The 14,694-nt window shown below is 38.5% G+C and overlaps 1 protein-coding gene across 1 annotated transcript in view; it reads right to left on the bottom strand.

Moving 5' to 3' along the window:
* Positions 1-14,488, bottom strand: part of SLC38A4 (solute carrier family 38 member 4) — a 63,255-nt gene extending 48,767 nt beyond the window's left edge. Inside the window, exon 1 of the mRNA XM_018573370.1 lies at positions 14,406-14,488. The gene's annotated coding sequence lies outside the window, so the exon portion shown is untranslated. The remainder of the gene's footprint in view (positions 1-14,405) is intronic.
* Positions 14,489-14,694: the final 206 nt, after the last annotated feature.

The raw sequence follows: 14,694 nt of genomic DNA, 5'->3' as shown, positions 1-14,694 counted from the left end.
GCACAACAAAATGTGGGAGGGATGGGAGGGTGATAGCCTATTGTAGGTTCTTCCTGCAGTAAGATAATACCACCCCTGAAATTAGCAATATGAGCCTAAGAAATGAAGATACAGAGAGATAACGAAGAGACTAACAAAGTGTGTGATTTAGTAAGAGGTGGGAAAGCCAAAAAGTGTAATGTAGGGAGGCAAATAAAAACCAAAAAATTAGAAAACCTGCAATTTCTAATAATTTATCGCCACATATTCAGTTTCTTATATTAGCTTAATTGTGAGGGTCCATACACATTATGCATTAATGCAGATGTGGTACTGCAACCTTTCCATGTGTTGAGGTGCATTAAGCCATTTTAAATGTACTGGCACAATTTTTTTCAAAGCTGAGCACCACAGCGCATAGATGGAACACAACTGTGTGTTGCAGTGCACTATAACACGTGTGTTTTTTTTGGTGCATCAGCTAGGTGCATTTGGGTGGCATTTTAAATAAATGGCACCATAGCTCCATGCTTAATGCTAAACACACAGTTAAATGCATGTTTTACTGCATGTGACCTTATTGTAATAGTGTCAATTGGCCCTGATTGTCTTTAACCACTTGCTGTCCGGAGCATTTTCTTACTATTTGCACACACGATAAAATATACATTTTTGACTAAAAAACTGCTTCAGACCCCCAAACAATATATGTTCTGAAAGCAAAGGCTCTGTAGAATACAAAAATGCTAGTTGCAATTTTTTACGTTGCACGGTTTTTGCGCACATGTTTTTGCGCACATGTTTATCAAACCAGTATTTTTAGGAAAAAATAAACGAAATGAAAATTTAGTGCAAAGAAACATAATATAATACCCAATTTTTTGGTAAAATATGAAAGACGGGGTCACGCCTGGTAAATAGATATTAAACATGTCAAACCTTAAAATTGTGAAGCCGCAAAAAAAGTAAATACCCAAAATTTGCCATAGGGAACATTTTAATCGCTTTTACCACTCATCAGTTTAGTGTTATCAGTGATTGATGGTCCTAGAATTGTTGCTCTCACTCCAAAGTTCACGGCGATATGTAACGTGTAGCGCAATTGTCGTTTTCGCACGTATATTTATATTACATAAAGAGCTAACAAGCACCCTATGTAATAGCAGGCAGGGTGTGACAGGTCCTCTTGTCACACCCTGGGGACATCAGGGGTCTATTGATTAAGAATAAGTTTCTCTATTCTACAAAATAATATTATTGTTTTTTCATCTCAATTGCTATAAAAATAAGAAGATTCTTAACTCTGATTTACCCATAGAAAGAAATTATATCCCAGCATTATTACAAAGCATGCTCACTGTACCCCTTTAATTTCCTTTGTAACTAGCACAGAGAGACATATGGTGTTTTCATCCAACCTTTTTGCAGGAGAAGCATAATCCTGTAACTACTAAGTAGTGCACTAACCAGAAAATTACTTATAGCTGACAACACTAAAAACTTAGTAGGCAAATTCACAATTTTTCAGCGTAATGTACTCATCTGTTAAAAGGATCTTTTATCTATCTATCTATCTATCTATCTATCTATCTATCTATCTATCTATCTATCTATCCTTCTATCTATCTTTCCAGGTGTCCTCATGTCACTGGCCATTGCAAATCACCCTTCATAGTATCAAGAATAGATAAATGTTTCTGACCAGTTGTTTCTAACAATGTTCCCTTCCACTGCTTTTTTTCCGTTAACTGTAGATGCATTTCCCATCAAATATTTATATTACATAAAGAGCTAACAAGCACCCTATGTAATAGCAGGCAGGGTGTGACAGGTCCTCTTGTCACACCCTGGGGACATCAGGGGTCTATTGATTAAGAATAAGTTTCTCTATTCTACAAAATAATATTATTGTTTTTTCATCTCAATTGCTATAAAAATAAGAAGATTCTTAACTCTGATTTACCCATAGAAAGAAATTATATCCCAGCATTATTACAAAGCATGCTCACTGTACCCCTTTAATTTCCTTTGTAACTAGCACAGAGAGACATATGGTGTTTTCATCCAACCTTTTTGCAGGAGAAGCATAATCCTGTAACTACTAAGTAGTGCACTAACCAGAAAATTACTTATAGCTGACAACACTAAAAACTTAGTAGGCAAATTCACAATTTTTCAGCGTAATGTACTCATCTGTTAAAAGGATCTTTTATCTATCTATCTATCTATCTATCTATCTATCTATCTATCTATCTATCTATCTATCTATCTATCTATTATCATCTATCTATCTATCTATCTATCTATCTATCTATCTATCTATCTATCTATCATCTATCTATCTATCTATCTATCTATCTATCTATCTATCTATCTATCTATCTATCTATCCTTCTATCTATCTTTCCAGGTGTCCTCATGTCACTGGCCATTGCAAATCACCCTTCATAGTATCAAGAATAGATACATGTTTCTGACCAGTTGTTTCTAACAATGTTCCCTTCCACTGCTTTTTTTCCGTTAACTGTAGATGCATTTCCCATCAAATTTTAATGGATTTTTAATGAAGATAACCCCACCCACCATTTATAAATTAAACTGGCAAAGAAGTCTTTTGGATTGTCCTACACAAGTTCAGCAAAAGTCCCCTGTAATTTCTTCACATCATTACTATTGTTAAAAGGCATTGGGGATGGGGAAAGGATGGGGGAAGGGAGGGTGGGCAAACTGAGCTGATGGCCAGGGAACCCAATAAGCAGGCTTGGGTGTCAAACAACAACTTGTGTACATATTACTTTTATTCTGTTTTACAAGAGCCAGGAGACTTAATGTGAATCTGTCCGGAGAAACCAAAGCTAAGCAGTTAACAAGTATAAATTGCACATAGCTTCAGTTCATTTTGCTTTGCCCAAATCCCGGACATTCTAGTCTACAAAACTCCAACATTTTCATGTAGTGTTGAAGCTTGCCCACTGCCCAGCAACGTCTACACATTCCTATTGGCCTACCACTGTGATAGTGTGCTTCACTGGTCATTTGTAATGTGCAGGAAACGGCATGGGGTAGTCAAGATTGACACAACTAGGAAGTTTCTAAAGTGTCTAAATCTTTACAGATCAGAAGAGTCCAGAATTCAGAAATAGAAGCCAGGAGTTGCAAGCTAGATACTGACATTTTCTGCTCACGAAGACACCTCTAACTTTTTACTCATTAACAGCTTAGCTTTTTTCTGACTGATTTAACTCAGAATCAGTGTGAGCAACTTGTCAGCCCCACAGCTTTGCAATTGGTTTAATTGTCTACTGACAGCCAGGATGCTATTGCATAGCTATGTGTACCTAAACCTGGCTGTTGCCATTTAAAGTCAGAAGCTGGGGAGGGGAGGGGTGGGGGGCAGTTTCGAAACGGACAGTCTATTTTTTTAACTGCTGTCTTGTTCATGAATTGTTATACAGATCTTCTAATTTGGACACTCTGCATAGCAAATTCTTTATCTAAGCACCTTGGGAGTACCTCCTATGTCCAGAACCCCACTTTTGTGCCTTCTGCAATCTTTTTTGTAAACACATTTATGACCTTATACCTGAATAAAGTCAGCTGCCACTGCAACCCTAATATTAGAAATAATTAGTTTTTCTATGCAGATCTACCAGAAACCTTTGACGCCATTTATCTGCCTTTAGTTGACTAATGACCACCAATGCAAGGACCCTTCTACTCTAAATGACTGCCAATATAACGATAGCCTTCTCCCTCTAACCACCAATGTAAAGAAGCCCTTCTTCTCACACTGACCACCAATGTAAAGGGGTCCTTCATCACCTTCTGATCATGACTGTAAAGTGGTCCTTCTGTCACTGATCACCATTGCAAGGGGGCAATTTATTTGCACTGAAAATGAAAAGGGCTGTTGAGTGTCAAGGGGTAAAAATAAGAAGGGTGCAGAGCCCACACAGAGCCCCAGTCAGTAGGGGACACAAAGAGGTGTGCAGTGATAAAGAGGCCTGTTATTAGGTAAGCAAAATGCCAGGTAACGTATTTCACTGCAAGGTGGGGGGATATCAAAATTTTGCTATGAGATCTTATGGTTTGCAGTTATGTCTTTGGTCCGGTCTCTCCCAATAAAAGTTGAAGGTATTGGGTATACAGCTCACTACTGCTTAAAGAACCTAGTGTTCCTGCTCTCTCTCATAAAACAAAAAATGAAATGGTGCATAAATAAGAAACTGTTACACTGTATAAAAAAAAAACTGTTTTAAAAACAGAGCCTGTCAGGTTGGTTTTAATCCATTATTTTGTTCACATGGTAGTGGGACCCCCTTCCACTAATTTGGCTTGGGTCTCACTTTTTGCAAAATCTACCCTGCTGGGCAGCTAACATTGTTTTCTAATCCTACCAATTTAAAACAAATGTTTTGAAATTTAAATGGGTTTTAAAAGCCCAAATCCAGTCAAAATGTTTATTTTTATGTTTTAAATAGCATGGAGAAAACTTTGGGAAGGTGATAGTGATCACAGTCTGCAAGACCACTGGCTGCCACTGGAGGGAAATCACCCAAATTTGGCTGGTTGAACGCACAGGCAGATAGGAATTTAACATACAGTCTGATGCAAACTAAGAGGTGTGAAGCAGAAAAGTGATTTCCACACACCTTTGAGATTCCCCCAAGCTATCCTGTGAGCTAGAATACGGGCATTCTCAATTTTACCTCTGCCAGACATGAGACTTAGGGTATCTTGCCACCACCTGCAGTTTGTCAACTGACTGGTCTGCTAGGTAACCATACACACAGATCCCTGTCTGTCAGATATGATAGATACCACACATTGACACTAATCTGCATGCAATCAGCAGCCCCGCTGTGCAATGTTATACAGCATAAGAGCAAACCTCCAACTGAGTATATAATCAATTTTAGCACAATAGAACAATCTCTCTAGGAGTATACATTTTTAACTTAGTATACAGAAGTCACGGATTAATGGTGTATATTTAACATCCCTAGACGGGCAGTGCATAGAAATGTGTATAAAAGTAAACATTACAGAAAAGACAAGAAAAAAAGTTGTATACAGGAATATTGCTAATTGCTATGAAAAAAGGGAGAAAAACCAGAAATAAACATTAGCATTTTGGGCAGTATGGTATTATTCTGCTGGTGGGAGTACACTGAACGTTCCAACAATCCGCCTTGTTCAGGACAGGCTCCGTATGAACTACCATGTTCATTTCTACTCTGGTCAATTTATAGAGGTATGAATGTGGGATGGATTCTAACCCTTTTAGCCAATCATTTCTGGAAGTGCTAGCTCACCTGCTGTGAGGAAGGTTCTTGCCTGGAGTGGCCAAAGTTTATATGGACCAGCCAGTTCTGATGGCTGAGTCGGAATTAAGATTCTAGAATCCTGATTGCAGAAAGTCAAAATGCCACATGACTGCCATGGATGGGATCCACATAACCGTTTTGTTGGTTGCTAGATGGTTTTGTAGAACAATGACAAACCATTTTGCAACTGCACATAGCCACCAATGAGGACTATTGGTGGGAATAAGTTTAATCTCTCTAACAACTAATATTTTTTATTAGAGATAAAACATAATCTATCTGATCTTTGGAAAATGACAGTCAATTACAGACAGCCACAGACTCTCAAAAAACCCTTTGATGGCATGCCCCCCTTCTACAAGCCTACAGGACTTGCCAGAAACTCATTGGCAGTTAGGTTTTAATTCAGGTCTGCAGTCCTGACCTATCTTTTCATATTCTAATTGTGGCTAGTTATTCAACTATCGACCACTGACGTTATCTAATGTCTGTGATATTAACTCACCTCTATAGTTTAATATCACAATATGTGATGAATAGAGCCCAGCACAAGAGTCATTCTGAGCTCAATTACTATTAGGAAGCATTGCTTATTGTTGCTTGGGAATCTGCTGGTTTCTGCTGTCATCATTATAAATTTTTTTTACTAAGCGTTACTGAGAAAATTTACTTTGATTGCACTATGGCTTCGATTGTTAAATTACTTTAAAACGTATTTGAATTTAAAATAAATTGCCTTCAGCCTGATAATGTTCCATGTATTTGTTATGTACAGTAATTGGTGCATAAAAACTGAGCAGGTGTTTATAACAAAATTCACATCTGGGGGCTTATATATAAACAAAATGTTTTTTCCCTTTCCAACACTTTACCACACTCTGCAACTATTTTATATGATGTCACAGATCTCTTCTTCATTTGCCAATAAGGCAGTAGATTTTAATGTAAAATGTGTGAAAAAGGGGAGTAAAATGAAAAGCAAAAAATAAGCCACATTAACAAATAATTACACTTTTGTTGATCTCTGGGTGATATGATCAATGTACATTGCAAGGATTTTAACCAACTTTGTTGCAGTTTCCTACCTATTTCTGTTCTGAAGAAAAAGCTGTTTTTTTGCAGCATGTCCTTTCCAAACTGATTCCTGAATGGGAGTGTCTGGGTTCATTATAATCGTCTGGTGGACTTTCTGTGTTGTAATGAGGAAAGTTGCAGTGTTTGCATCCCTTTATTAGTAATTAACCCTTAGTGAGTAATTCACCAAAAATCAAATTCGTTTTAAAAAAGGATGCCAAACATTGCACTTGTATCTTCATGCAGACTTCCAGGAAAAGAAGTCAGCAAATCACAAAAGCAGGAAGTGACATTTCTGGGGGCGTTCTGTACACCAACTGTGTATGTAACACCTCCAGGTCGCCCTATTGCAATGCATTTTTTTGAAAGATTTTGAACATTACAACAGCTACAGTTTTAAATGGAAAGGTATTTTTTAATAACATTACATTTCAAAATGGCTTGTGCGACAATTATACTGTATATGCTATATTCATTTTTTTAAATATTTTTGTATTTTTAAAGTGGAGTTACCCTTTAAAGCAAACCACTTTACTTGATTATAAATAGAATGATTTCAATGTGGTAATAACACAGTAACAACTAGCAATGGAATCCCAATAAGATCTTATACGGGCCATGTACAAGTCCCTTTTACTTAATATTTATTAAAGAATGAAGGGCAATGGGTAGCACAATTAAATAATTATTTGCACATGCAGTACGTACAAAATATAGTATAACCTCCAAGACTCCTAATAAATGTGGGTGGAGTAATAAATGCGGGTGGAGTAATAAATGCGGGTGGAGTGTCTCTGTTGCTGGTGACAGAAAAATAAAATGTTGGACTTCCCGTTATAGTCTGTTCCAGTGACAATGTCTGCCAGGACAAACAGAGAGGGCGGGGACACAGACAATAGTGGCGCTAAGAGAGGCGCTAACCTTTGCACGCTTTTTGCATGTTTTTAAATAATGTTTTAACTAAAGATACACTCTAATTTGTGTACGGTAATATAGGATTTTGGTGATGCATTGCCAGCATACATGCCCCTTTTTCAGACAAGCCTATATCTCTCTGGGCCCCATGTACTGATCACCTGACCATCACATTAACTTATGAAGGCAAATTTGCGAAAGATGTTGAAAATCTTCATATTCACTTCAATAATCCAATCATATGCGGATGCCAGCTATGAATTTTTAAAGATGCTCATGGCCAATGTTGAAGCCATTTTTGCAGTTTCATTCCCTTGACTGCTACAATGTCTATTTGTTAATGGTTGTGCTGTTACTGTATGAAAATATGATACAATGCATAGTCCTGATTAATACTCATATTACTGTAAATTAGGAATTTATATACTTAATTTTCCTTAAGCCATTACCAGCATTACTAGCATATTACCAGTATAGCTGATTCATATGCTGCCATCTTGTGGTCATTTTGGTTATTGCACCATCCTTTTCTGTATTCCCTCCCCTTGTGTGTGATGTACTTCCTTTCTTCTTCATATTGTCTTTTCACCAACATGGTTGCATGTCTCATGGCCACATGTTTATATGCTCGTATGAAGGAAAGCATTACCAGCTTTTGACCTGCAAATACCATCTATCTAATCATCTGCACTACAATCTGTTGTCTGCTGTAACCTGCAATAAAGATCTTTGTGGATGAAAAGGTATTTGGTGAGTCCAGCTATCTGATAAGAATTGTCTGCGGTTATGTATCTGCTTATACAGGCAAGGCATAGAGGCCTCATCAAGGGATACATCACTAATACAACATTTGGAGTCAGAATAATGGTCCCCCAGGAGAGGGACAGTGTTACATGTGTTACATATGTAATTGGCATGTTACTCACTGATCTATATTTTAAAACTCTGTTGTTGTATATTATATCACAGAGTGGGCCCTGCAACATATTGGAGCACAGTTTTTGATGATCAATGCAATTGTTGTCCTCATTAGGGAAAAAAAAAAAGAAGGTCTTTCTGTCCTGAGGAAAAGACCCTGCGCGGTCTCGAAACGTTGACTTGCATTATTGTGACGTCTTTGTCCAATAAACTGGACATGTTGAAATTATATCGCTGAGTGTTGGTGAAGTTCTTTTTTGCTTTGTTTCTGCACGACGCCATCCGTGTTTGCCACTGCTAGCACCGTCTTTTATATAGGCCTGGGCTGTTGTAAGGTGTGCGGAGGACTCCTCTATCCATCCAGTCCCCATTAGGGAGACTTCTCTTTGCTTTCACCTCCCATATTACTACAACAAGATGTAAGGATACATCTCTCCAGTAGAGACACCAACTGCAATTAAAACACATTTTAAATATAATGGAGAAAGGATAGATCCACTCTCAGGTTTCCCCAGGACATGAAGGCTCTAAAACAGGTTCACAGACAGTATAATTAACCCAATAGAGACTCTAAACCTTCTACTCCTCTGCTGAAAGCTAAATAAGGTTTTGGCTAGAGTGAAGCTTTACTATAAACCTGTAAAGGTTTAAAGCTGCTATATGCTATATGCCCAGTGTGGCCCAGTCGGGACCCCTCCATTGGACAAAAGCCGATATTTCAATCAATCATTGTTGAAGGGGCCGGTCTGAAAATTTGTGGCGGAACAGTGACTGCAGCCAATCACTGTTTAGGTATTCTGACAGCGGTGGGTACTGTTGTCAGAATACAATGTACACAGCAGGAGATTCGGTCATCCACCCATCCACACCTGTCAGCATACAATAGCTCGATGGGGTATTTGAACAAGAAAAAGAATGAGGAGTGTATTGTCAGCCATAGCTGTTTGCTTGATAAAATATATGAAGAAATGCTGTTGCCTATTTCTAAGAGTATAGAAAGAGGAATGGGAATTGCAGACTATGCACATAAAAATCTGTTAAATACAATTGTGAAATAGTATTTTCTTGTCAATGCTTTAAAAAAACAATTTACTTATTTGTGTTGATCCAGCACCAGAGGGAGAAAAATGTTTTTCTAATCTTCAGAATTAAGCAAGGCAAACATTCTGGGTTGTGTACTTCACCTTCTCTCTTTTTGTCTTTTGCAGAGAACATTCCAGATCATTCTGGGTTGAAATGCTCCAGGGCAGGAGACAAGGTGAAGACGTCCTGCTGTGAAACAAAGCCATGCCTTTCGGATGCAAGCTGAGCTGTCAGTGATAGTATTTCTGCCCAGCACAACATCGACATGACTTTGAGCAAACTACCTTTTCGTCACCTTTTATCTCCAGACTAGATCACTATACAGTGCAAATATCAGTTTATCATTATAGCACATAAATACAGAAATATTAGCTGTGGTATGGAAATAAGACATCTAAACAAAAACATTTAGAGGTGTTGGGGATAGATTTGCTATTTCTCTTTATCACCTTTTTATCTCACAGTTTATAAGAGAATAAACACAAGTGTATTTGACATCAGAAAACACATGATCATGTCCTTAGGGTGAACAACTTTAGTGCTTATGCTAGCAAAATGTGCCTAGACTACTTTTGGGAGGCGACTGAAACATTTTAACTATTTCATATCACGTATCCCAGAGACTAACTACGATTTTGCTTAAAACGTATTTCATGAATAATATCCAGTAATAATATCCAATATTAATGTCAGCTTATTTATGGCATAGTTGAGATCTGTGCTTGAATGCTGGCTGATGAAAAGAGAAATTACAGTCACATTAGATTCAAGGACATGTGGGAGAGACCCCTGCTGCATTGAAAGGTAGAACATTTATGCTGTAACATGAAGTTTTTCAAATGCAGAGGACAGGTTCTATTTTTAATAAATCAAAGTCGAATTGTCGAAGTGCAGTGATCTCAGAAACAAGCTTTAACTAGCAGGGGAGCTGCTGTCGCACTACATTACTAAACATATGCAGTTGTGTATATTTGCAAAGTTGACCTCAATTAAGTTAATCTACAGAAGGCCACCTGCTAATGAGGAATGTTTCTCAAGCTTCAATTATTTTCTTGTAGACCAAATAGTTTATGATTAAGTTTTTCTGAATGGTGTAGGTTCACCTGCCTTTCAGACTTGCTCATTATGAATCTATGCTTTAAATATTGTTTGCACTAACTATCTCTTGCACAGCTTCATTCATTACAGTTTACCTTTACTCAAAGTGTACATTGCTCTCTTTTTGACTGTTAAATGTATAATTAAAAGCATTTTGTTATATCTCTTTGATAGGTGTTGATCCTGCCAGAAATCTAGTACTATCCTGTGCACTCACCAGTGTTATTTCAAGCCCTGCCAAGGATACCTGTGTGAACTCCCATGTTATGGAGATGATGGGAGGGGGAGGATATCTGTAGTCCTAACACACTTACTGTCCTAGGGTGACAACCTTCATCCTCCATAGATACAGTACAGTGAATGAGCTTATGGTGGGTCATCCATTAAAGTGCCACCAACATGCTGTCTCTAAACACTGCATAATCATAATTAGATTCCCTTCTTTGTATTTAGTATTTTCAGGATACCCAGAAGGGACATCTCTAAAGTGGCTATAGAAACTAGAGGGTGCAACTATTCTCACACATCTTTCCTGGCCAGTGCTTTCCCTAATCAACAATGATAGCTTTTGGAAACTGGTTGTGTTTAGGGTTAGAGAAAGAAGTTGGGGAGACACAGTGCAAACTCTTGGTGTGCAGGGTTATCAGGAAGAAAACAATACCAGGTATTCTAAGCTGTCTGATTACTATTCCCCATGATGCGCCTCAGCTGGTGCTATCAGCAAGTGCCCCATAGACATTAGATTAGTGCCCAACCTGCTCCAAAACAGCCAGATCAGGCAACTGTCACGGTGTCAAATAATGTAAATGGGACAAGGTGTTGGGGATAGAATTGCTAATTAAAGTCATATTAAAGTCAAAAGGATTTTAGGCTATTTCAAAATGCTGGTTAAATCACTTACAATGGATGCTGCTTCTTGATGTATAAAAGTTTTAGCTTCCTGCAGAATCAGCTGGTCTCCTGAGCTCTGTCCCTGATATCTTGTTTTAGGGTGGCTCCTTTCCCTTGCAGGGCCCTATGGAGCCACCCTTGTGTGTGCTAGTAAGCTGTGCCTATCTCCACAAACACACAGACACAGCAAGACAAACCACTCCCCTGCTCCCTGCTCTCCCTTCTTCTCCCTTCAACTCCAACCCCCTTCCCTTCTTTTAGCTAGTAGATGGACAGATGCTGGAGACTGTGATGTTCCTTGTGATCTTGTGCTTGACAGTAAGTTCAGGAAAGCTGAGCTGAGAGAGTTGGAGCTGTTTGGAAACATGATGACCGCAAGTGCTTGGGCAAAAATATTAAGAAAGATTTTGTTTGGCAATTAATATTTGTTTGAACTGAATTAATTGTTGAAGAAAAGTTTGAAAGTTTACTACTACTTTAAGGTAATTTGTGACCTGTATGCAATGTGATTAAATGAATGAGCAGGCTCATACCCATATATGTTATCCACTGTAAGTAAAACTGTCCATCTCACCTTTCTGCTTTGTCATTCGCTAGGCTACTTCAAACAGAACCTTGCAATGCAAAAAAGTTTTTCTATCTGCATCATTTTAATTAGGCACTTAGTGAGCAGGATGTTCCAGCCAGAGATTTTAGGACAAAGTTCAGGATGTTAAGGGCCCCTCAGAGGTCCACGTAATGTGGAAGAACTGGTCTGGGCTCGTAAAAAACAAATGTTGGGGGTCTCTGCTGAATTAAAGGAAACTTTGTTGTGGGTGATGTAACTAAATTAAAAAGGGATCAGTAGCCATACACAAGTTTGGTACCAGCAATACAGGTGTAGATGCTTAGAAATCATTAAAAAGCAGTGACATGGACACTTTTTAAATCTATAAGAGTTAAACAATGTGTACAACAAGCGTGCCTCATTTCTGACTTGTTCATTATACAAAAGTTCAATCCCAGCATTTATCATATGCAGCATGTTATAATAAAAGCATGGAACTGCTACATGCTTAATTGCTGAGCTGTACACAGTAATAATTAATTATATGTATGTCATCTTTGTTGCCAACTATCCCTGGAATGTTTTTTGGCAGTGAATCTCCTATTTATACAGTATGCTGAATTCAGCACATCCTCAGCAATTTTATAAAATTGTGTAATGATGTGCAGTTACTCTTATTTTCTATACAAAAAGATTTCAGCAGTTCATTATAAAAGGTCACTGTTGACTGAAGGCTATTTGTCCCAGTTATTTTCACCTTTCCTGCACTTTTTCTTAATTATACCTGACAGGTTTTTAAAGGTGAACTCAGTGCGAACAGCTAAAACACAGTTAATATTTGAACTTATTTGACAAAGGATACTCCTGCCACTCTGCACATCCAGGAAGGTGACACCACTTTATCTGTTAAGGTCAACTCCAGGATGGAGAAAGAAGCCCTTTGTAATGGTTAAACTCCAAGGATTAAATGCCTTTTAAATCCAGGGAAGATGAAGAGGCTATATAGCTTACCTTAACTCCTGCTTCTCTTCTCTGCTACTCCAGGACTCTTCTCTTTTTCCTGATCTCCCTCGGTGTCATCACGTACAATGCAGGACTTTTATTCCTGCATCATATGTAGAGGAGGCAACTGTGTGACTGTTGCCAGGAACGCCTTACAGAGGAGGCTTTGTGGGACTGGTCCCACAGATGGAGGGAGCCTGTTGGATCTAGGAGTAAGTTAAGACTTCGCAAGCCTTTGCAGTGGCATTGTGGGGGGTAAGAGTCAGGGACTGCATTGGTAATTTTTTGTGGGATTTAAAGTCAATGTACCAAAAAATACAGTGATGTCACCACCCCGTCTGCAGCCTGCCTAGCCTGCTAATGGACAATGAAGGAGCACCGGCATATTATTAAGTTATCAATTTGCCTACCTCTGTTGTTATTTCTGTGAGCTCAGGTGTATACAGCAAAGCCTGATTAGCTGTCCCTCTTCCAATCAGAGTGCTGCTGCACACGGGATGACAAGAGGTAGATTTCAACACAGAGACCCATGCTAGCTATTTTTTATTTGTGGCAGTCTAGTAATAAGGTTCTATAATGGCTACAAAAATTATGTTCTCCAGTGTCCCAGGAGCAACAAATCCTGTGACATGCTGAGCGTATAGGGTTGGTCGTATAATTTAGCGTATAGGGTTGGTCCACCAGCTCCTGGCTCCTATTGCCTATTATCAGAATGCACCAATATAAAAGAATGGAAGCTGGGAGGGGGACCACTATTGACACTGACTTGGGTTTTGAGTCTCCTGGGTTGCACCAGAATATGTTTGAAGATGGGTGGTACCTCCAGTTTATTGCTGAAGCCACTTTAGAACTGCTAAAGACGTGAGTGGTATACTGTAAGACTACAGTATAACCAGTTACATTATACCACGTAGGCTTAGCTGTACATGCTCAGTAATGACACATTATCTTAAAATGTTAATGAGCATGGAACACTTTCAGACTTAAAAAGTCTGCTTTTGCAGAACATATAATCACGAAAACCTCTTTCTTGTTGACACAGACGGACGTTAATAAATCACCAGTAAAATATACATTAATTTTCATACTGTGTGCAAATCCAGTGCCACTTCTACCTCGCCAGCTATTCCTGTAATTTCTTACATCATTCTAGTGCTGGACATCTAAGTTCACCGAGTACATGGCAGTGTACTGGAGGACGCCTATAAACACTGAGACTGGAAGCACTATTTCAGGGTCAGATAAATAAATTCACAAGAGCAACAGTCTGTCTGCTGGGCTACAATTTACTGCATGCAAAGAGTATTCAACTAGTTTATATAACTAAATACAGAAAATTGTCATGAATTTCTCCCAGAGTACAATGATTTTAACATACAATCATTTGCGCTTTAACAACATTCATTAACTTTATATCATCCATAACCAGAAAGTGAAAATATATGCCATGAATCCATGATTGTATCAGACATAATGAGCTTCAGCTATTAGGAGCCCAAGCGTTCTAATCACTGTTTGTTAAAGAAGGGACTATCAAGCAGTGCAGCCAAGTAATGAAGAGATCTACGCACCTTGCAGTGTAAAGTCCACAGATGAGCAGCAGAGAGAAGCCTGTGTCAGCACGGATCTTACTTTTACTGATGAGAGAAGGGTCTGCCTCTAAGCATCACATTTCAAACAAGGCAGAGCCTGCTTTTAAAAGAACTTATCATCCCGCCCAAGTCTTTGTAATCTTAGACATCTCAAAAACATCTGCAATCACAGAGAAAAAAAAAATCTTTTCACATGATCTCGATGTGGAGATGATAAAAAAATTTAAACAAATACATAAACCTCCTGTAGTTATCCCTCGTTGTACAC

Source organism: Nanorana parkeri, unplaced genomic scaffold (assembly GCF_000935625.1).
Source record: "Nanorana parkeri isolate BGI_ZX_2015 unplaced genomic scaffold, ASM93562v1 scaffold2351, whole genome shotgun sequence".
NCBI lineage: Eukaryota > Metazoa > Chordata > Amphibia > Anura > Dicroglossidae > Nanorana > Nanorana parkeri.
This window is presented reverse-complemented; position numbering and strand designations above follow the sequence as displayed.